Source organism: Pelobates fuscus, chromosome 1 (genome assembly GCF_036172605.1).
Source record: "Pelobates fuscus isolate aPelFus1 chromosome 1, aPelFus1.pri, whole genome shotgun sequence".
NCBI lineage: Eukaryota > Metazoa > Chordata > Amphibia > Anura > Pelobatidae > Pelobates > Pelobates fuscus.
Genome location: NC_086317.1, coordinates 447,587,219 through 447,610,938, shown reverse-complemented (window position 1 = coordinate 447,610,938; position 23,720 = coordinate 447,587,219).

Here is a 23,720-nt window from a genome sequence, read left to right as displayed (position 1 = left end):
GTTCCTATATGCATGGGAGCTGCAGCAGCACTGGCGGCTCTAGAATTTGTGAGGCCTTAGGCGAAACTCAAGCATGAGGCCCACAGTAACACCCAAAATGGAAAAAAACTAGGGGTTGCATTGTGTGTATAAGATGCTGTAGTTGTATTGAAGGACAAGCTTGCAGCACTGGATACAGAGAGCTAGTCTCTGTATTCATTGTTCAGAGACTTGCAGTATCGTGGTTCCCTGTGCCGTTGCGTTGTGAACTTTCTGACTGTAGTTATGGCATAATTTGCAAACGTAATTAATTTGCAATAAACAAATGTAATTAGCAATGATGCTAAACATTTATACACGACTGCGGTGTATGATTACATACATTACTGCCGGTGTGTGTATTTCTCAGGCATGCAGGATGATAGATAATTTTCAATCCAGAGGGTATAATGAAACTTCCTTACACCAAGCATTTGAAAAAGCCAAGAACATCAAGAGGACTACCTTACTTCAACCACGGGGGTAAGAAAAAAGCACCTAACCGAATTCCTTGTGTCACCACATATTCAACCAAATCTGGTCTTGTTAAACATGTGATTCATAAGATCTTTTCAGTGACATACCGATTATGGCATATAAAAGATAGAAAAATATCAAAGCATTGATATCTTCTTCTAGATTTACCACTCTTCTTAGAGCATCCTCTTCGCTGACACCGATCAGTGGAATGCATCGATGTGGCCATTGTGCAAATTGTAATAATGTAATATCTGGTCCAGAATTCTCACATCCCAGAACAGGCAAAAAGTTCCCTATTCAGGATTTCTTGACTTGCCAGTTGGATCATGTCATTTACTTGATTAAATGCCCATGTAGGCTTGGATATGTGGGCCAAACATCCAGAACACTAACCAAACGTATTGGTGAACACAAAAGCACCATACGTACGAATAAACAACACATATCCTTGGCTAAACACTTTATCGATTCTGGGCATTCTATGGCCCAACTTAGATTTCAGGCAATACAACGTATCAAAAAATCTATATTCTGGGTGCTCTCTTTTAGATTCACTCAAACGGGCTGAACTCTGCTGGATCTACCGTTTGGACACACTGTTTCCTCACAGATTGAATGTGGAATGTGATTTCAATCATTTCAGGTAAATGGTTGTCTCTGGATTTATTCTGGACTAACACTATCTTTTGTATGACTAATATTTTCTTTTAGACAGATGCTGTTACCGAGTTGTGATGTGGCTAGTTGACAACCTATTTTATATTTTTTTAGTTTATTGTTTTTTTTATTTCTGTTTTTCACAGGATTGTGGGATTTCATAGTGGGTGTGGCCCTTCAAAACTTGGATTCCTCTCAGAGTGTGGATATGGAAACATGTGGATACACATTGGACTTTTCACCATCCGAAATTGTGTTATATGGGACATCATCTGGACATCTCCGGGACCTCGAATATCTTTAATCATTTATGTTGTATGAAGTTTTTTATTTGTGCATTATCTATATTTCAATATTGGATTATAGCCTATGTTGGCATTTGATTCTTTAGATATCTGGCATGGCCTGTTAACATGGTGACCATTGACCGAATTTGGCATGCTCACATGGCTTAGAATTAATATGGCCATGATAAGTTATAGGGCTGTATTTATTGACAATGGGCTATCTTATATTACTTTTTATGACGAATATCGACTATGATGTTATTTCAGCAGCTACTTATATTCGGATATGAGTTTCCTTACAGCAGTTAGGGTGTTGTATTATAGTGACCATTGACTTTATTTTGCATGTTCACATGATTTGGAAGATACATGGCCTGGACAGGTTACAGGAGTTAAATTAATCTGAGATGTGCTGTTATATATTACTCTCCATGATGAATATCTACTAGAGGTGTTAGTCTATTATCTAGTCATTTTTTTCTTTTCTTTTCTTTTTTGCTCTTTTCACAGTTTTTTTTATAGGTTGCTTTACTATTTTCATGCATAGTTTTTTCTATTTTTTTGTTGATGTATGTGTCATCATCATTTTTTTCTTTCATTATTTTCTTATTTGCTAAAAATCTTTTTTTCCAATGCAGGAGTATATGGGCCTCCTACTCCTAGAGGGCGCACTGCATTTATTGTCATTCTATGGTGGTTAATTGAAGGAATGCGGGATGCATTCCAACTGTGAAATACATATGTATAATATCTTTTGAGCCTCGTGGACGGCGTGATGTTGTGGAGTTAATTTTTTTGAGTCTATATATTGCTTGTTTTTTCCCCTTTGGGGTTGTGTACATGGATCAGAATGTCCTACGCATGCACCAGTCTATTTGGGTGTTTTGAGTATATGCGAACCATATTGGGTCCTGGCGCATGCGCACTAACGTTATGTTTGTTGAATACTGCGGACACCCGTGCGATTAACCACTGCATTGTGCTCTGAATTCGCCAGATATCCATGGGATTCTGGGTAGTGGGACCTTCTCCGTTGTAGAATGGAATGCATATGCGTTCCACTTATCATATGAATAATCTCTTAGTCATTATTCTAGTGAACAATACTGTTTTATGGATCCACAGAATGTGAGTATAATCTGTTTAACAGTGACAATCTATTCACTGTGCTTTTTCTTTTTTTTATATTTTTTGATTCTGTTTATTCTCGATCATGTTAAATGTAATTACTATGTGTTTACTTTCTACCCATTGGTTTCCTTGACAACCATAGCCATGTGATTATGGTTGGGAGGTCTCATACACTCAGGTGTTACTCGAGGCTATTTGGGATATAAAATAGTTTTTTTCACCCTCCTGTCACTATTTTTTTTCACCCTCCTGTCACTCATTCTGACATTTCTATTTTGTTTTGGTCTGTATTATTTTGGATTGTTTTATACAGGTATCCATTCTGTTTTGTATCTGGATTAACACTATTCATTCTGTAGATCTCTGATTGATTATATTTATCTCCTGTTTTGGATACAGGTTTCATATTGATTATATATGTATGGTTCTATCTGTACTAAAATTTGCTATTAGATATTGTGCAACACCTGTGGTTCTTTTTGTACCTGTATAATAAAGTGCATTTTATTTTAGTTGGTTGAGCTCCTCATTCATTATTACAGTTGACTGATTTATTAACCTTTGGAAATAAGGCTTTAGAGTAAGCACCCTTATTCTTGTATTTTTTGTTTTTAAAATTACTTTTTGTATATGGCTGATTGTCGTGTGTGCCTACCATTTTTTTGTTAAAATGTATTTCTGAGTGTGTCTGGCATTGTCTACCTGTGTATGTAAGTGAAAGTGTGTGTCTGACCGAGAGTATCTTTGTGTGTGAATGCATGTCTTTATGAGCATGTGTCTGGGACCGGATGTGTGTGGGGTAGCTGCTTGCGGTGTGTGGTGTTTATCGGGGCTGCCTGTGACCTTTGTGCATGTGTGTATGATGAATGTCTTCAGTTTGTAACTGTGACAAGATGAGTACAGGTTTGGGAGGTGAGTGTGACAGAATGATAGGGGGCGATTGTGACATTGTTGGAGGAGGGAGTGTGACAGGGCATGGGGAAGCAAGTGTGACATGATTGGAGGAGGTTAATGTGAGAGGCTGCATGTGGAATACTTGGGGGTTGCATCACAGGGTTGGGGTGAATGTGCCATGTTTGGAGAAGGCAGTGTTGCAGAATGAGGGGAGGTGAGTGTGACAAGATTAAGGGGGTTAATGTGGCAGGATTAGATTAATGTGAAAGGGTGAGTGTGGCAGAGTTGGGGGGAAGAGTGCGACAGGGTTTGGGGTGAGTGTGGCACAGTTGGAGGACAGGATTGCGAGTGTGGCAGGTGAAGTGGGTGAGTGCGACAGACTGATAGAGGATGAGTGTGACAGGGTTGGGGACTGTTTGCGACAGTGCAAGAGAAGGTTAAGTCAGACAGGATTGGGGGTTAATGTGATATATTACAGGGGGTAGAGGGAGATTGGAGGGGCTGTGAAAGGGGGTAGAGGGCAGGGCCGGCCTTAAGGGTGTGTGAGCTGTGCGGCCGCACAGGGCGCAATGGACCAGGGGGCACCATGTGGCCGACACAGCTCTCACATGGCCGGTGTCAGGGGAGCTAAAGCAGGTACCCAGGTGGAAGATTAATTATTCTCCACCTGGGTCTATAAAAAAAATATTTTTTAAATCGAGGCGGTGGGGCGGGGCTTATCGGGAGGCAGGGCGGGGCTTACAGCGGGTGGAGGCAGGGCTAATACATACCCGAAGCCCCTGGTAACTACTGCCCCCCCATCATCCAACTGCATCCACTCCCCCTTCCAGCCATAATGACAAGAGGTAAGTGTGTGTGTGTCTGTGTCTACCTGTGTGTGTGTGTGATTGCCTGCATGTGTGACAGTCTGTGTGACTGCCTGCCTGTGTGTGTGTGTGTCTGCCTGCCTGTGTGTGTGTTTGACTGTCTGTCTGTATGACTGACTGCCTGTGTGTGTGACTGTGCGTGTGTGTTTGTCTGTCTGTGTGACTGACTGACTGCCTATGTGTGACTGTTTGCCTATGTGTGTGTTTGACTGCCTGCCTGCCTGTGTGTGTGACTACCTGTGGGACTGTCTGTCTGACTGCCTGTGTGTGACTCTTTGTCTGTGTGTTTGACTGCTTTCCTGTGTGTGTGTGTGTGACTGACTGCCTGCCTGCCTGTGTGTGTGACTGTGTCTGTGTGACTGCCTCCCTGTGTGTGTGTGTGTGTGTGTGTGTCTGCCTGCCTGTGTGTGTTTGACTGTCTGTCTGTGTGACTGACTGCCTACGTGTGTGACTGTGTGTGTGTTTGTCTGTCTGTGTGACTGACTGCCTGCCTGTGTGTGTGACTGTCTATCTGACTGCCTATGTGTGACTGTTTGCCTGTGTGTGTGTTTGACTGCCTGTGTGTGACTGTCTGTCTGTGGGACTGTCTGTCTGACTGCCTGTGTGTGACTGTTTGCCTGTGTGTTTGACTGCTTGCCTGTGTGTGTGTGTGTGTGTCTGTGTGTGTGACTGTCTGCCTGCCTGTGTGTGTGACTGTGTCTGTGTGACTGCCTCCCTGTGTGTGTGACTGCCTCCCTGTGTGTGACTGCCTCCCTGTGTGTGACGTTCTGCCTGTGTGTGACAGTCTGCCTGTCTGCCTGTGTGTGTGTGACTGTGTGTGTGTGTGTGCCTGTGTCTGTCTGTCTGTCTGTCTGTGTGACTGCCTCCCTGTGTGTGCGTGTGTGTGTGACTTTCTGCCTGCCTGTGTGTGTGTGACTGTCTGCCTGTGTGTGACTCCAATTGTGTGTGTCACTGTAGCTGTGCCGTTGTGTGTGCCTGTGCCTGTATGTTTGACTATCTGCCTTTAACTGAGTGTGTGTGTGCGCCTACCAGCGTGTGTGAGTGTCTGCATGCCTATAACAGAGTGTGTATGACTGTCTGCTTGTAATGAAGTATGTGTGACTGTCTGCTTTTAATTGTGTGCCTGTAACTGTGTGTTTGGCTCTGTGACAGTCTGCCTGTAACTGAGCATGTGTGACTGTCTGCCTGTAACTGTGTGTGTGTGTGTGTGTGGGGGGGGGTGGCTGTGAAGACTTTATGCACAGGGCAACTAATGGCCTAAGGCTGGCACAGGTAGAGGGGGTTTGGAGGGGCTGTGACAGGAGGTAGAGGGGGGTTAGAGTGGCTGTGACAGGGGGTAGGTGGGCAGTGACAGGGAGTGGGGGGGTTGGAGGGGCAGTGACAGGAGTAAAGAGTGTGGAGGAGCAGTAACAGGGGTTGGTGAGTGGAGAGGCTGTGACAAGGGGTAGTGAGGGTGGAGGGGATAGGGGGTGGAGGGGCAGTGACAAAGAATAGTAGGGGGTGGTGGGCTGCAGTAACCGGGGGTGTTGTGACAGAGGGTAGGGGGTTGGAGAGGCAATGACAGGGGGTATGGAGGGTGGGAGGTCTGTGACAGGGGGTAAGGGTTGGAGGGGCTGTGACAGGGGGTTGGGGGCAGTTACAGTGGTTAGATGGGGTTCATAAATACCTTTTTTGTTTTTATTATTAAAACGATTTCCTGGTGGTCCAGTGGATTCCGCTGGTGGTCCAGCCACCCTAGCAGCATGGGCCACCTGATGGCAAAATATTACCTGGGAGCTCTAGTCCGTACAAGGACTTTCCCCTGCAAACTGGAACAGCAGACACAGGAGTAAATCTTCTTTCCCTCCAATAACAGGATGACACACAGTTTTGGAGTGTAAGCTGGAATAGATTTTATTGGTGCCACACTTTGCCATTTATTCAAGTCCCCAAGCAAGAGGTACACCCACATTGACCTTGTTGGGGACAGGGACACAAACTTACAAACCAATAATAACACATTTACAATGTAAGGCACTCCCACACACGACACATAATCCCTCCCCTCTGCTTGGGAGATAATTGGATCAGTAACTGTACTAATTCTATCCAATTATCTCCAAGCACAGAAAAAACATATATTTCTAAAAAGTCCCAAAAGACCCCAAAACACATGATATCCCTACAACTGTAACAGATGTTACATCTCCTGATAACTCTGATCTAGGTGACCAACATATCCAAAAATCAACCATCAGTTCAGGGGTTCAGGAATTTTTTGGAAGTCATAATTTTGACAGACCGTGCACATGGTCCTATGCCCAAAACAGTTCCATGAAATCAGTGCTAACGGTCGGTCAAGTTTGGTAGTCTTTTACAGGTTTCCCTGCAGGGCCCATAGTCTGTGGGCAGGAGGCTGGCAAGCAGGATTCTCCGGGAGCTTGTGGCAAACTCACTTGGAGAGGGGAGTTTGTCACACAGTTGTTTCCCTGGTGGTCCAGTGAGCTGCTCACAGAATCTGCACCTCTGGCTGGGTGCAGGCCCCTCTGAATGCTCCCTTACAGTCTGCTTCCAGCAGAAGGTGCGGCCTGCACTAACAGCACTGCAAGTGCCAGTTCTGGTGTCTGGGCAGGTATTGCAAAATAAATTAAACTGCAGTAAACAAATCTAATTTGCAATAGCTAAAAATCGAGGATACACAATTGCATTTGTGCATACACAATGTGCAGCATGAAAGGGTAATTATTCTATTCTCCAATAAATTTTCTGTGTTTGCAAGTTCCCATTTCTCATGAGATTAAATAAGTAGGTAGGTAGATATGTAGGTAGACAGACAATCTACATGTGTGAGTGTACATCAGTGATACAATTTTCTTGCAGAATCTACCATTGAATGAATCGGAACATCGCAGCTTCGGGTAAATATATTGACTTTCCCTGCCTCTCCGAGGCTCCATTAAACAAGTAAGCATATCACCTTGATGACAACAAGGCAACATTTTTTTTCAAGAAATTGTAAGGCTCCACAAGTGACATTGCTGCTTTAAAGCTTAAATCATCGCCTTAGACTGTGTTAAACGCAGTGACTTTACCGAGGTTTAACTCGCATATGGAGGCTACCGGATCATAGGAAGAACTAACATCAAATCAAAAAGGTGTGATTCTGATGATAGACAATGATGCCTGTGTATAGTTGCATATTTGAAATGGTATTCTGGGATATACACTCCTTCTTTAGAGGAAAGGAGACCACAGTCTATTTTAGGCTGATTTAATAATTCCATCATAGCAAAACCATCTAAAGAAATTATATCAAAATAGAATTGTAACGGAATGCAGTAGATTAGTCCACGGTATCCGTTGGTATTCTCAGGAAATCCACAGTCAGAGCAGAAAGCACGGCAATATTCCCCATCCTCCCAATAACCGGACGAAACACAGTTTGGGAGTCAACTAACTTGCTTTATTCACAGACTTCCATATTTATGCAGTTCCCCTTGCAAGGGGTTTCCTTACAGCTGTTACAGGGGATTTCTCCCATCAGGCATTGTAATTATCCCAACAGGCATTGCTACACGAGAGGGATACTCCCACTAAAATGGACGATTAAGTGGATTATCCCCTCGTGGAGCAAAACCGACAATTTATACAGAAATCCATATTTTATACATTTTTACTCGCTTTTAGACGAATGACCGTTCGGTAGATAGCTGGGGTCGGCGGGCACATTTAGTGAGAATACCGCTCTGATCCCAGCTAAACTAACCGAACGCCGCACAAAATACATTAAAACATAGAGTTCGGTTTAAAAGTACCGAACATCTATGGGGAACAGAATGTGCTGAACGCGGAACTCCCGAACGCTCTAGAAGTCCAGCGGTGTTCGGATCATTGAGTAGCCGTTTTCAGTTCCAGGCTCTCGACGACCGAACACCGCTGCAGAGACAAAGGATCCAAGATGGCCGACTGCCGTATGGTCGGTAGCAGGACGGCGGCCACCTAGGAGAGCCCTTAATTACCGATTGCAACATTGTTGCAATCGGTTAATTGGTGCCACACGACTTGTGAATGTGTGGTCTACCTGGGGAGCCCGCATTCGTACGGCGAACGGCTGGAATAGCCGTGTTTCGTCGAACGAATGCTTTGTATGCTGGCGGCGTACGGCTGCCAGCATGCGAACGGCCATAACACAGCACTTATACAGGTAAGGACATACAGTATACATTCAGCCTATGGACAACCTGCAATACATATAGTCCAGAAGTGGCTAGGTTTGCCACAATGCTCCCCCAGAACCAAGCCGGCATACACAGTCTGATCCCAACGGATCGGCTTGGGGATGTCCGGGGGAGTACTCACAGATCACTTCTCTAGTTCAGTCTGTCTGGATAACCCGTCAGCGTTACCGTTTTGTTTTCCTGGTCGGTAGTGGATGGTAAAGTCAAAGGGCTGCAGCGCCAAACTCCAGCGCAGCAGCCGGGCGTTGTCCCCAGATACACGGTTTAGCCACACCAACGGGTTGTGATCTGTGAGTAGGGAAAAAGGTTGTCCATACAAATACGGCTGTAACTTTTTAAGGGCCCACACCACGGCCAGGCATTCCTTCTCAATAGCGGCGTAGCTCACTTCACGGGGCAACAACTTGCGGCTTAAGTAGGCTACGGGGTGTTCTCCGCCATCGGCTCCCACTTGACTCAGCACTGCCCCCAATCCAAACATTGAAGCGTCTGTGTGGACAAGAAATCTTTTAGTTGGATCAGGAGCAGTTAACACGGGAGCATTAGTTAGGGCGGTCTTGAGTTGTTGGAATGCCTGCTCACACTCTGGGGCCCAGACAACCAGTCGAGGAAGGTTCTTTTTGGTCAGGTCCGTCAGGGGTTTGGCCAGGGTGCTGTAGTCGGGTACAAATTTCCTATAATATCCTGCGGTCCCTAGAAACGCTAGCACCTGGGTTTTGGTCCTGGGGGTAGGCCACTTAGCTACGGCCTCAATTTTGGCTGGCTCGGGTCTCTGCTGCCCACATCCTACTCGGTGTCCCAGATACTGCACCTCGGCCATACCTACGTGGCACTTACTCGGTTTCAAAGTTAACCCAGCTTCCCCAATACGGTCTAAGATCGCCCCTATATGATCTAGGTGATCTTCCCAGGTCTGGCTGAAGATGGCTATGTCATCCAGATAGGCACAGGCATAGTCCTGGAAGCCGTCCAGTAGCCGATCTACCATCCGCTGAAAAGTAGCCGGAGCGTTTTTCATTCCGAAGGGCATGACTTTAAACTGGTACAGGCCAAACGGAGTGACAAACGCCGACTTGGGGATGGCATCATCGGCTAAAGGAATTTGCCAGTATCCCTTACATAAGTCAATGGTAGTGAGATACTGACCCCGGGCCATCTTATCTAACAGCTCGTCTATCCGGGGCATCGGGTAGGCATCAGACACTGTCTTGTCATTCAGCCTCCGGTAGTCAACGCAGAATCGGGTAGTGCCATCCTTTTTAGGCACCAGGACTACCGGTGATGCCCAGGGGCTATCTGAGGGTTCGATAACCCCTAGCTGCAGCATTTCATCCAACTCGGCCTTCATATGGGTCCGGACGGATTCCGGAACCCTATATGGCGCCTGTCGCATAGGTAGCTGTCCCGGGGTTTCAACTCGGTGTGTGGCCAGCGGAGTGTACCCAGGTAAATTTGAGAAGGTAGCCCCTTTAGCTACGATCAGCGCCTGTATCTGGGCACGCTCGTGAGGGTTTAGCCGCTCCCCCAGTTGAACTCCCCGGGAAGGCTCTACCGGTTCTTCCGGTTCTAGTAGATCAGGTAGGGGCAAGTTCTCCTGATCTTCTAAGGCGGAGGCACAGATTGCCGTCACATCTTCTATCCTCTCATGGTAGGGTTTGAGCAGGTTTACGTGAAGCATGCGTCTCTTCCCCATCCCTGAGCAGGGGCCGATTACATAGGTAGTGTCGCATCGCTGCTCCACTACCTGGTATGGGCCTTGCCAGATGGCCTGCAGCTTGTCTGTGCGGACAGGTTTTAAAATTAAAACCTTCTGTCCCACTTGAAAGCTGCGGTCCCTGGCTCCTCTATCGTACCAGCGTCGCTGACGTTGCTGAGCCGCCTGGAGGTTGGTGTGCACCGCCTGAGTTAGCGCCTCCAGACGATCCCTGAACTCCAGTACATATGATACGATAGGGGTTTCGCTAGCTGTACTCTCCCCCTCCCAGTGTTCCCTAATCAAGTTTAAGGGTCCCCGTACTCTTCTCCCAAACAATAGTTCAAATGGGGAGAACCCGGTTGATTCTTGGGGAACCTCTCTATATGCAAAGAGCAGGTGAGGCAGAAACCTCTCCCAGTCTTTGTGAGTTTCCCCGAACGTCCGAAGCATCTGCTTCAGCGTCCCATTAAACCTTTCACATAGTCCATTGGACTGGGGGTGGTAGGCGGAATTGACTATTGGCTTAATGCCACATACCTTCCACATATGTTGGGTGACCTCGGCAGTAAATTGGGTGCCCCGGTCGGATATTATTTCCTGGGGAAACCCTACCCGGGAAAATACTTTTATTAGGGCTTCAGCTACGGTTTCAGCGTGAATGTTAGGGAGAGCCACAGCTTCGGGGTACCTGGTGGCGTAGTCCACCACGGTTAGAATATACTTTTTACCAGAGGGACTGGGTTTTGGCAGGGGCCCTATTATGTCCACTGCTACCCTGCTGAAGGGTTCGGCAATAATGGGTAGGGGACATAACTTGGCCTTGTAGCGATCCCCTCGTTTACCTACTCGCTGGCAAACGTCGCAGGAGGTGCAATACTGTCGCACATCCTGTGAGATTCCGGGCCAGAAAAACGCATGCGTCAGGCGGTATCGGGTACGGGTCATCCCTAGGTGTCCTGACAAGGGGATATCGTGAGCAATTCTGAGCAGCTCCTGCCTATACTTCCGCGGTACTACTAACTGTTTGTTAGTCAAGGTGACAGACCCCCCCACGTCCTTGGCCGTGACACGGTACAACAACTCTTTCTCCCACGTGTAATGCTCCCCCTCTAACCCTGTCTGGTCAGCTTGGGCCCGGTCCCTATAGACTTGTAGAGTGGGATCGGTCTGTACTTCAGTGACAAAGGTAGTCGGGGTATCCCAGGATATGGGAGTCGGGTGGGAATCATGGTCTCTTACCTGAGCCTCAGAGTGTATCGGGGTAGCCGTGGTGCGAGCCTGTTGCCGTGTGGTTACTGGATGGGCTTCCTGGCAGGGGGCCTGTGGAACAAAGGCAGAGGTCATCTGACCCAAATCATTCCCTAGCACAACATCTGCGGGTAAGTTCTGCATTAGTCCCACTTCTACTGTCCCCTCTCCCGCACCCCAGTTCAAATGTACTTTTGCCGTGGGTAGTCGGTATACAGCTCCCCCGGCTCCCCGAACAGCCACAGATCCGCCGGTATGCGTGCCCTCCGATACCAAATGGGGTGCTATTAGGGTTAAGGTAGCTCCCGAATCCCGCAGTCCCTGAACTTCGTTCCCCTCAAGGGTTACCAGCTGCCGGTGATGCTGCCGGTTATCGGTGGCTCGGACCGACATTACTTCGTGCAATATACCCAGGGGTTCCTCCGCATAAACACTCCACAAATCCTGAGTGGCTGGTTCCCTCTGGTAATGGTGAGCAGCCGCCCTGGGTGCGGGGTTTGGACGCCCCTGATTCCAGGTGGGCCTGCCGCGATTCTGGGTGCATTCTCGGGCCATATGCCCCCATTGTTTACAGGAATGGCACTGGATGTTGGCCCGCCCGTTGTATCTGGAGGGTGGTGGTATCTGTCCTTGTGAGGGACGGAACGGAGCGGCTGTGGGCGCTAGAGATGGTGTAGCGCTAGGTAGTCCTGTGGGTCGGGAGTAGCTTTTGGCTACAGGTCCCTGGTGCCTCCGGGCATCAAAGTGTTGATCGGCCAATCTAGCCGCTTCGGTTAGGGTGAGGGGTTTTCTGTCCCGCACCCATTCTTGAGTCTCTGGTGACAATCCGTTAAAAAATTGTTCCAGCAACATCATCTGACGCAATTCCTCCATGGTGGTGGCGTTGCTGGCCTGTATCCACCCTTGGGAGGCTTGATCTAATTTGTGTGCCCATTCTGCGTGCGAATCTCGCTCTGGTTTGCGTAAGTGTCTGAACTTGCGCCGGTATGCCTCTGGGGTAATGGCATACCTCTCCAAGATTGCGCGCTTTACTTTTTCATAGTCTTTGCTGTCCTCACTGGGTACAGCACGGTACGCTTCGGCTGCCCGACCTGCTAGTTTGCTTGCTAGCAGTTGCACCCATACTGACCGTTCTAGCTCATGCAGATCACACAGTCTTTCAAAGTCCTGCAAGTACCCATCTATTTCGTCCTTTTCCTCGCAAAAAGCTCTGAAGGCCTGGTACGGGATCTTGGGCTTTACCGGGGTGTAAAGAGACCCGGGGTTGGACTCGGTTCGAGTCAAGGTGTGTTGCGGGCTGTGTGCCATAACATATTCCTGCACATTTGCCATCACCAGGTTCAACATGGCATCCGATATAGGCTGCGGCAAAAATGCTAGCCTGGTCCTCATCTCTCTTTCATAGAGGGTTTCCTCCATAACTACTGGGGGTGTAGCGCTGCGGGCTTGGTCTCCCTCCATCAGCTCGGCGATCAGGGTAGCCTTGGTTTTGCTGCTGGCTACTTTCCCTCTGGCTTCTAGTAGCTCCTTTAAAGTCTGTCGTTTCAGTATGGTATAATCAATCTCCATACGAATTGCCTTTGCTTTCCTTGTTCGGTAGTTCCAGTTACACGAACTCCTCTTTTCGGCTGTAAGGTTCGGATCCCGTCGCTTGCCACCAATTGTAACGGAATGCAGTAGATTAGTCCACGGTATCCGTTGGTATTCTCAGGAAATCCACAGTCAGAGCAGAAAGCACGGCAATATTCCCCATCCTCCCAATAACCGGACGAAACACAGTTTGGGAGTCAACTAACTTGCTTTATTCACAGACTTCCATATTTATGCAGTTCCCCTTGCAAGGGGTTTCCTTACAGCTGTTACAGGGGATTTCTCCCATCAGGCATTGTAATTATCCCAACAGGCATTGCTACACGAGAGGGATACTCCCACTAAAATGGACGATTAAGTGGATTATCCCCTCGTGGAGCAAAACCGACAATTTATACAGAAATCCATATTTTATACATTTTTACTCGCTTTTAGACGAATGACCGTTCGGTAGATAGCTGGGGTCGGCGGGCACATTTAGTGAGAATACCGCTCTGATCCCAGCTAAACTAACCGAACGCCGCACAAAATACATTAAAACATAGAGTTCGGTTTAAAAGTACCGAACATCTATGGGGAACAGAATGTGCTGAACGCGGAACTCCCGAACGCTCTAGAAGTCCAGCGGTGTTCGGATCATTGAGTAGCCGTTTTCAGTTCCAGGCTCTCGACGACCGAACACCGCTGCAGAGACAAAGGATCCAAGATGGGCGACCGCCGTATGGTCGGTAGCAGGACGGCGGCCACCTAGGAGAGCCCTTAATTACCGATTGCAACATTGTTGCAATCGGTTAATTGGTGCCACACGACTTGTGAATGTGTGGTCTACCTGGGGAGCCCGCATTCGTACGGCGAACGGCTGGAATAGCCGTGTTTCGTCGAACGAATGCTTTGTATGCTGGCGGCGTACGGCTGCCAGCATGCGAACGGCCATAACACAGCACTTATACAGGTAAGGACATACAGTATACATTCAGCCTATGGACAACCTGCAATACATATAGTCCAGAAGTGGCTAGGTTTGCCACAAGAATGTACCGTGGTGGGACTGTATGTAGCATATAAATATGTAATAAGCAGAACACAAGTTTTTGGCACTGCGTCTTTGGACACCAGAATGCGATGACGCAATGAAATGTGAGTGTTCTTTAAGGGGTGACAATTTGCTTATCAAAATGGCCCAAATTCAGTATGTATTTATAATAATCGTTCGGGGTCCATTTGTTTCTATGCTACTGTTTTTATGTTAAGAGTCAAATTTGCAGAGATGGAAAAGTAACACAGTAACAGAGCATCCCTTGTACATTGTTTTGTATATAGTTTGTACGAAACATCATTGGCTTTTGTATTTAGTATCACAAGCATGTTATACAGCTATTGTATGCTCAAATTAGATGAATATTCTTTCAGATTTAACAAACTATGTACCGGTTAAAAACACAATTATTTACAAAGACCTACATCACTCTTAAAAAAAAAAAAAAAAAAAAAACACACAGGGATTATTGAAACAATACATCCTGCAAAAATGTACACATTATTTTTTAACACGAATTACATTATTTTCATATTTGTATAAAACTGCAACACGTTTGCAAGACAGATTATGTTACGCAATGACTATGATGAATAAGTCTATAAGAGGTTTTCTATTCGAGGCAGGGAATGAAATTTAAGTCTTCTATGAGCAAATGAGCAAATGAAATTCATTTACTGAATGACAAAATGAATCCTTCATTGTGCTATGTATTGCAGTTTTCCGCAGAAATGACTTAAGCACCTCTCTCAAACTAGCTTGCTTTTCAAACATATTTTGACAGTTTTACAATGTTGCCAGGGGCATTCATATGTTATGTAATGGGGGGAGTATTATGGAAATGATTCCCACTGGCAAACGGAAAATGTTTTGCAGCCATTCACAAGTTGGGAATTTTCATCGAAAATATCCAAAATACATTTAAATGCTTTTTTTTTTAAATAAAAAGCAGTTTTTAGCTTTTATATATATTTATATCTATAATTCGTATATTTAAACATGAGTTTACTACGTTAGTAGAAGAATGATTTCTCTATAATTTATCCAATAAAACATGTGTTGATAATGTATATATTTGTAATACATTTTTTATGAATTGGATGTCTATGTCTATATTTATTATGTTTTATATGTGTATTATGCTGTCGATTTCTTTCTTTGTTCCTCTTTCCTCCTTTCCTTACATATATAATGCTACTTATATGAACATTATGGACTATGGATATTGGAACTTTCTTAATGGCCAATCTATTGGCATAACAGACGTTTAAGAATTGTTGGACATGTGGGCAGGTGTACCCTTACCTCTAATAAACCAGGAAAAACATTAATTTGTATCCAGAAAGATGGCCATCGACTGTGTGAAATGCATGGAGTAGACCAATATGGCCGCTGCAACACATGGATATGACGTACTACACCCCAGGATTTTGACCGCGAGGATGTAGGAGTAAGGGAATGAAAAGGATTGGTTAAAAGAAAGGGAAGGGCAGGCCCCGCATTGTGCTTTGGGAAAATGACAGTTACTTTTAATACTTTTAAAGACTTTTATTATACTTTTTAAAATATTTTTTTTACATTTATTTTTATTGTTTTAGGATACAGAAAGGAAAAGGGAGGATCATTAAGGGGGAAAACATAAACTGAGCCATCCATATTGTTGGAAATGTTATACAGTATGCAGAGTAGTACATCAATCAAGATTTTATACATGCTTTTATTCATAAAACCATGTTTGTAACACTAGCAGAGTGTTTGGGGAGGATCAGGAGGGAATGCCAGCTTGGGTGATGACTTAATAAGCTTGGAGTTTCTAGTGTTGCTATTATGGTGGGTGTTGTAATTGTCAGGGGAACTGGATGGTTTGTAAGTGGGTGGTTGGGAGATGGGAAGGGGCAATGGAAATAGGTGGACTCAGGCTATGCCTTCAGTACTTATGTCAGTGGTGGTATAAATGGTGGTGATGATGCTTGGGCCCCACTCGAGGATGTTGTTGGGTCAGTTGGTTGAGGCGTCATATCTAGTTTTTATCGAGTATTTGTAGAGTGGGTTTTTCCCTGTGCTATGGTGGCAAAGGGTGTGTTTTGGACCGGATTTCATGTTGAAGCATTGAGATTCATTTGGAAGGAGGAATGTTGTTCGTTCGTTCTTTTTTTTTTCTTCTGGTTAGTGTTCTGTATTAGAGTGTATTCTGTTTGGGTCTATACCTATCCCACGTTTTCCATGCCGTGGACCTGTATTTGGCTTGTGGTTGAGTTTGTCTTTCCATTACTTCATAATGTTTGTTGGTCTCCACTACTGTAATGCATTGACCTATTATGATGATGTGATACAGTAAGTACCTTTGTCATGTTTTGATCCAGTTCAGTAGCAGCAGAAGTAGAAGTGTTTCAGGTTGGAAGGGGAGGTCTATTTTTGTGCAGCGCTTCATCTTGCCAGTATTTTCTAAGCCTATGGCAGGGCCACCAAGTGTGAATCATATTTCCCTTGTCTTCTTGACATCTCCAGTAGGTATGGGAAGTGTTTGGGAAGCTTTGTTTGAGGTGCGTGGGGACCAGATACCATCTGTAGAGGAGTTTTCGGGATAATTCAGTGTGAGGCATGCACAGTGTCATTGGTCTGTGGGCCAAGAATTTGTTTTTCCATTGTGAATAAATGAGGGGGTGTTTGATATATTTTCCCCCTGCTGATTTAAAAGAGAGGGAGTTTAGGCAGGTCAGGGAGTGTTCTGAGGTGTATATTGTGGAAATTAGCTTCTTGAGAGGTTAGAGTTTTAACCCCTTAAGGACCAAACTTCTGGAATAAAATGGAATCATGACGTGTCACACACGTCATGTGTCCTTAAGGGGTTAAGCAGATTTTCTCAGCCTCTGTCAGCTGTGGGCTAGGGAGATGTGCGTTGGGGGCTGTGGGTTTTGTTTTGATCCAAGATTGCAGTTGCATATAGGAGAAGTTGGCGATGGTGGGTAATTTGAGGTGTGGGCTCTGCAGCAGTTGTAACATATTGACAATGCCGTGCCTGTTCCAGATCTTGTAATTGAAGTTTGGGATGAGTAGTGGTAGGGCTTCCAGTAGTAGGACTGGGGAGGTTGTCGTCCCAAGCCCATTTTTTTTCGGTAGTTATCCCAAATGTCGAGGGTGAGTGTTGTTGTGGGCATGTTGTTGTTTTTTGACATTCTGCATGGTTCCTTTCTATTTCATTCGAGGCAAGGGGGCTATATGAGCCATTCGGTAGTATCCCATTACGTCTGGCATTTCCATCCTGCCATGGGAGAATAGTTTATAAAGTGTTGTTTTAGCTGCTCTGGGTCTGATATTTCCCCAGATGTAGGTGTTAAGGAGTTTTTGCATGTCTAAGAGATATTTAGTTAGGAGTTTGATCGGGAGCATACGGAACAGGTATTGAATCTTCCGTAAGATTATCATCTTGACTGCGGTGATTCTGTCTGCCAAAGATAGTTTTTTTTCCCTTCCACCCTTGGGTGATGTTTTTTATTTTGCAGAGTAGTTTTGAGTAATTTGCTTTAAATAAGGTATTTGCGAACCCCTAGGCATGTAATATGATTGTGTCTCCAGTCATAGGTGGTTTTGTTTTAGGGTTGTTATGTCTTGCTTAGGGATATTTATGCCCAGGGCTAACGTTTTTACAATTTTGAGCTTATAATAGGAAGATTTGCTGTACTGAGCAAGGACATCATGGAAATTTGGCAGAGATATATGTGGCTGTTCTAAAGTTAGGAAGATGTCATCTGCAAATAAAGATAGTTTGTATTTGTGCCCTTGGAGTGCCCTTGGAGTTTGACTCTGTGTATGTTTGGATATAGCGAAATGGCGGGATATAAAGCCTGCATTCACCACTCGTTCTGTCGAGGTGGAGTAAAGTGCGGTAATTAGTGCAGAGAATTGGGGTGGGAACCCAAACTTCTGAAGGACTGCGAGGAGGAAAGGCCAATTGAGCATAACAAAAGCTTTTTCAGCATCCAAGGAACCCTTCCCCCCGCATCCCATACAGGAGGCCATCGGCACCCTGTCTGCCTCCCACAAAGCCAACCTGATCTTCTCGGATCCAGGACGGGATGATAGGAGCCAGTCTGTTTGAGAAGATTTTTGCTATGAGTTTGACATCTGTGTTTAACAGAGAGATTGGCCTTAGGTTTTGGCTTCTATTGGGGGTTTTCCCTGGTTTTGGGAGAGTGGCAACATGTGCCATTAGCATTTCTGATGGCATATTTCCTGTATGGATGGCTGAATACTTTTTCCAGGTGGGGTGCTAAGAGAGGTGCAAATTGTTTGTAGTAGGAATTGGTAAGGCCATCTGGTTCAGTGCTGCTGTTTTCCCAGCTTTATTGCCTTGGGAATATGTTTTCATTTTCAATTTGGTTAATATGCGTGCCGTCTTGTTCAAGGTTAGTGTATTGATTTGGTTTGTTGTTTCTGCTATGGTTTTGGTGTGAGTGTCTGAGGGGTGTAAGAAATGGGCATTTGTAGTATCTCTTGATTTTCATAGGAGAGCTTTGTGTTCCTTCTGGGTTTTTCATTGGAGGTAAGAGGCACAACTTATTAGTAGGCCCCTTATTATGGGTTTATGGGCTTTCCAGGTGGAAAGAGTGGATACATCTGAAGTGTTGTTGAGTCTCAAGTACGTTTGTATGTTATCTGATACCTGTTCTGCAAAGGAGGCGTCATGCAGGAGTGAATCGTTCAGGCACTAAGGTGGCTTGCCTCTGTGTTGGTATTGGTCTGTCTGGGTTAAAGTTGTTGGGGCATGGTCAGACCATACCATGTTAAATATAGTGCAGTGGGTTACCATGTAGAGGAGGGACCCAGCTATTAGAATGAGGTCTATTCTGGAGTAAGTTTTATGCACAGTTGAGTAGTATGAATATTCTTTGTCATTTGGGTGGTGTGTTCTCCATGTGTCATAGAGCCCATGTTCTAAAAGTAGTTTTGTGAGCGCCTTGTTGGTGGTTTTGAGTTTAGTGTGTCTATCTGATATGGTGGTGTCCATACGAGATATGTTGGTGTCCATACGAGAATTTAGCGTAGGGTTGAAGTTGCCGCAGATAATCAATGGGCTGTTCATATTTGCTGGTATTTTTGCCAGCACTTTGTGAAGAAAGTTCCTTTGTTGTTCATTTAGGCTGTAGAAACAAACTAGTGTAAATTGGAGGTTATTGATAATACAGTGCAGAATTAGGTATCTGTCTTGGCTGTCTTTTTTTATGTGGAGAAGTTCCACTGATAGCGAGTTGTGCAGGAGCATAGAGACCCCTCTTGATTTTGAGGAGTGAGTTGCGTGGTATTGGGTGGGGTATTGTTTGAGACCAAATTTGGGTATTCTATTTGTAACAAAATGTGTTATACACTTTATATAGTTAGAAGAAGCAAACCTTTTCCTTTTTTTTTTTTGGCTAGTTGAGTTGGGTTGTGGGCGGAAGGAAAGGTAGGGGGAAGATTAACCAAAGGAAAGGACAATCTGGTATCAGGCAAATCAAATAACTATCCTGTATAGATTGAAGTAACATTAGTAACCTCATAGCGTGTGGGCAGGCTAAAGTTATCCTATGCACATTTCCATGTATAGGCTATCAGTGTGGTTATCTTGCATAATTTCTGGGGATACCTTGTAGAATAATTATAACGGTGACACCGAGTGTTCCAGAGTCACAAGGATAATAAAAAAATTACAGAAAAACAGTATGGCAGGTTTACACACTCTATGTGGCCAGGAAACAATAGCCTTATTAGCTGAATTGTACAATTAGTGAGAGATATTCTCTCCAGTAGCTATAAGGTTTTTACCTGGGTGTCATTTATGGCCTGGGTTGCTTTGAGCTGGTTGATGCACTCAGTCATAGAGGTACACCAGGTTGTATCCCTGTCTCGGCCTTGGTGGTTTCCCATTCAAGGCTAAATCCACCTTCCTCCCCAGTGGTGTACATTGGGAGTATTATGCCTTGTTGGGCCTTGGGAGCTATCATAAGTTCTCGGGTACTTAGAAAAAAACCCTATATGCATACCAGGAATTACGATTCCTAGCCATTTAAGGGCAAGATCTCGGCAATGGCTACCAGGGATTTTCACACAATTATTGGACCGGTGCCAGTTCACTATATGTGTCATCTAGCATATTGAGGTGGGTGTAACTTGGTAATCTTAACAATAAACATAAAGTATAACTAAGTAACCATAAACTAAATGCAGTCAGCATAATACATAAACGTAAGTAAGGGGTACTTGCGCCTTAAATTGTTGCTGCAATGCGGGGCAGTTCACGTACTAATTCTGTGCCAGGCAGGCGACGTTTGGTGGGGTGGAGTAAAGGGTCCCACGGGTCCTTTGGTGCCTAGGCCCCATTCTTTGAGTAGCTTCACACCTTCCTCCACAGTGTTGATGAATTTTGTCCCTCCATCTTTGGTGAGTAACAGCTTTGTGAGTTATCCCTATCTGTAGCGGATCCCCTGGCTTCTACCGGAAAAAGAGTTGTACAATTTAAAATTGACAAATAAATTTGGTCCATCTAGGTCCATTCAGTTTGAATGGTTAAAACTGTTTGTTTTTTTCCAAAAGGCAATGAGGTTTCCTCATTGTTAGCCTCTAATTTACAACATAAACTTTCCCAGTCAAGAATTGAACATTTGCTAAATGATGGTGGCGTAAAAATGACCCACCCTTGTGCAGAGGGAACTTGCTGGCATTTTGGTTCTGGACTGCCCGTATGGGTGGGACCAGTCTGATATGCTTCAGAGATGTTCTCTCTGTAATGGCACAAGTTGAGCTAAAACCAGCTTGAGATCTGAGAGGGGACCCACCGAAGGGCAGGCTATTTGAGCTATTTTCCATCCTCACCTCTCTTGCTACATTTTTTTTCTCTCCGGGACCTAATGATTTTACAATGGCATATTATGTCTTTCTCCGGCATTTTAACCCCATATTTGACTTGTTTATTTAAAATATAATAATACAGGATAGATGTCTGGGGAGGTTTTGTGTGCCCAAATTGTGACCTTACCAAAAACCTGGAAAAACTCCTAATGTTAGTTAAAATTTTCGACCCATATCCCTGATTAATAATGACACCAAAATGTATTAGAAAATATTGTCTATTAGACTTTCACAAATTCTCCCCTCTTTAATTAACAAAGGCCAGGTAGGGTTTGTATTAAACCATCAGGTCACCGGATAGTACTAGGTGTTTCATTAATTTGATTCACCAGATAAAATTGGACCATATTCCTTCTCTGCTTCTTTCACTAGATGCGGAGAAGGCATTTGATCAAATTCATTGGAGTTTCCTAATGGAGGTTATGTTGCTATTTAATATTCCAGATCCTTTCATCAGGGTTGTGTCTGCGCTATATTGCGCTCCAAATGCAAGGATATCTGCAACTGGTTTTATTTCTGAAACTTTTAAGTTGTCCAATGGGACCAGGCAGGGTTGTCCGTTGTCACCACTCTTGTTTGTGTTGGCAATGGAGCCTCTAGCTGAAATGATTAGACAGTGAGCGAATATAGAGGGCATTGTGGTAGGGGACAGGGTGCATAAAATTGGCTTTTTAGCAGAGGACATTATGCTTTCATTAAAAAATCCTATGACTTCAGTTGACTCCCTAATGTCCATCTTTCATGAATTTGGCAAAATATGTTACAAATTGAATACTAACAAAGCTCAAACTCTGTCTTTCTACACTCCGTAGTATGATTTAAATGTTTTACAGATCAGTATCTACACACACAAATGTATAAATGCTGAAAATGCAGAAACTTAAGCAAAACATGATACCAAGGAGAGGAGAGTGAAATTGTTGCGGTCACCGGCCCGCCGAGCCTCACGGTCGTGCCCGACCGGCACGACCGCTCCGACTACACAAGCTTACCTGCTCGTCGGCGAGCCGGGAACCGCGCGTGTAGTTCTTCCGGGCATCACGCCCGAATCCAATATGGCGCCGACCACGTGGTCGCGTCTATGGATAGCCCCGCCCCCGAGAATTATACTAACGTGTGCGTGACGTCACGACGTCAACGCACACGTACGTTCTGGGGTCAGAGGTCGCCCTCTGACCAATCATAGCTTAGAGAGGGGTATTTAAACCCCTAATTCACCCTAGTACTTTGCCATGTCGTGGTTTCAGTTTCCTGGTTTCCTGAAAGTGCTAGTTTCGTGTTTCTGATTTCCTGGTATCCTGATCCTTGGCGTTTCCCTGGTTATTCTGATCTCTGGTTTCCCTGACTTGGCTTGTCTTATCGGTATTGAGTATTTTCTGGCTTCCTTGACCTCGGCTTTCCCTTTGACCATTCTCTGTCTCTAGCGTATTAGTCCGGCCATTCTAAGGTCCGGTTTACGCTCTGTCCTGTTATTTTTCCTTTTCTGACTTATGTATATGTTTACATAGATTCTGCGTGCTGGACCACATTACTAGTCGTGACATTACGACATGGCCATGGATCCTGCAGAACTATGCAAACATATGATCGCCTGTGAAAATAGGGTGGAGGATATGGACCACAGGTTAGACCAATTTGCTCAGGCATTTCAGACCTTGCTCCAGAGGACTGCCTATTTAGAGGTCCCTCCTGTACCACCTGTGGTTCCGCCACCTGTAGTGGTTCCCGTACCACATAAACCACCGTCCATAACTTTGTCACCGCCCCCTCGTTATGGAGGTGATTCTAAGGAATTTAGAGGTTTTTTAAACCAAATAGAATACCACTTTGAGGCCTCCCCAGGTTCATTCCCAACAGATAGATCTAAAATAGGCTATCTGATGAACCAATTAACTGGAAAAGCCTTGACTTGGGCTAACCCCTTATGGGAAAGTGGTGACGCAATAGCCCGTGATTACAGTACCTTTCTTACGGCCTTTAAGGCTACATTTGAACCTAAAGGCAGGGAGAAGAACGCTGCCAAAGCCCTTATGAGAATCAGGCAAGGCAATCGTTCTGTAGCCGATTATGCAATAGAGTTCAGGACATTAGCGTCTGAGGTTGATTGGACCAATAGCGGTCTGGTGGCTGCTTTCTCTGAAGGTTTAGCTGAGAATATACAAGATGAAACTGCAGCTAGAGACCTTCCAGTTAGTCTTAATGAGTTTATTGCCTACATGATAAACATTGATAACCGGCTCAGAGAGAGAGAGAGAAACAAACAACGTAACAGACGTTCTAATTTGTCCATAGCTCCTCGTTTCTCTAACCCAGTGGTGAGTAGCCAAACGCCTCTTCCAGAACCTGAACCCATGCAATTGGGTAGTGCTAAACTCACTGAGGCAGAGAGACAACACAGACGTAACGAGGGGTTATGTATGTATTGTGGCAAGAAGGGACATCTAAGATCGTCATGCCCGGTTCGGCCGGAAAACTTGCACACCTAAGGCACGTACGGGGACCGACCTTAGGTGTGATGTATATGTCCCCTAAATTGACTAAGAACCGTTTCCTGGTCAAAGTAACCTTATCTTTCGAGAACACTACTGTTCAGTGTGAGGCTATGATTGACTCTGGGGCAGCGGAGAATTTCCTAGACAAAGAGTTCTCTGCTAAACATCTCCTGCCCTTAAGACATAAAGAGAAACCTATAGCAGTCGAGGCCATTGATGGAAG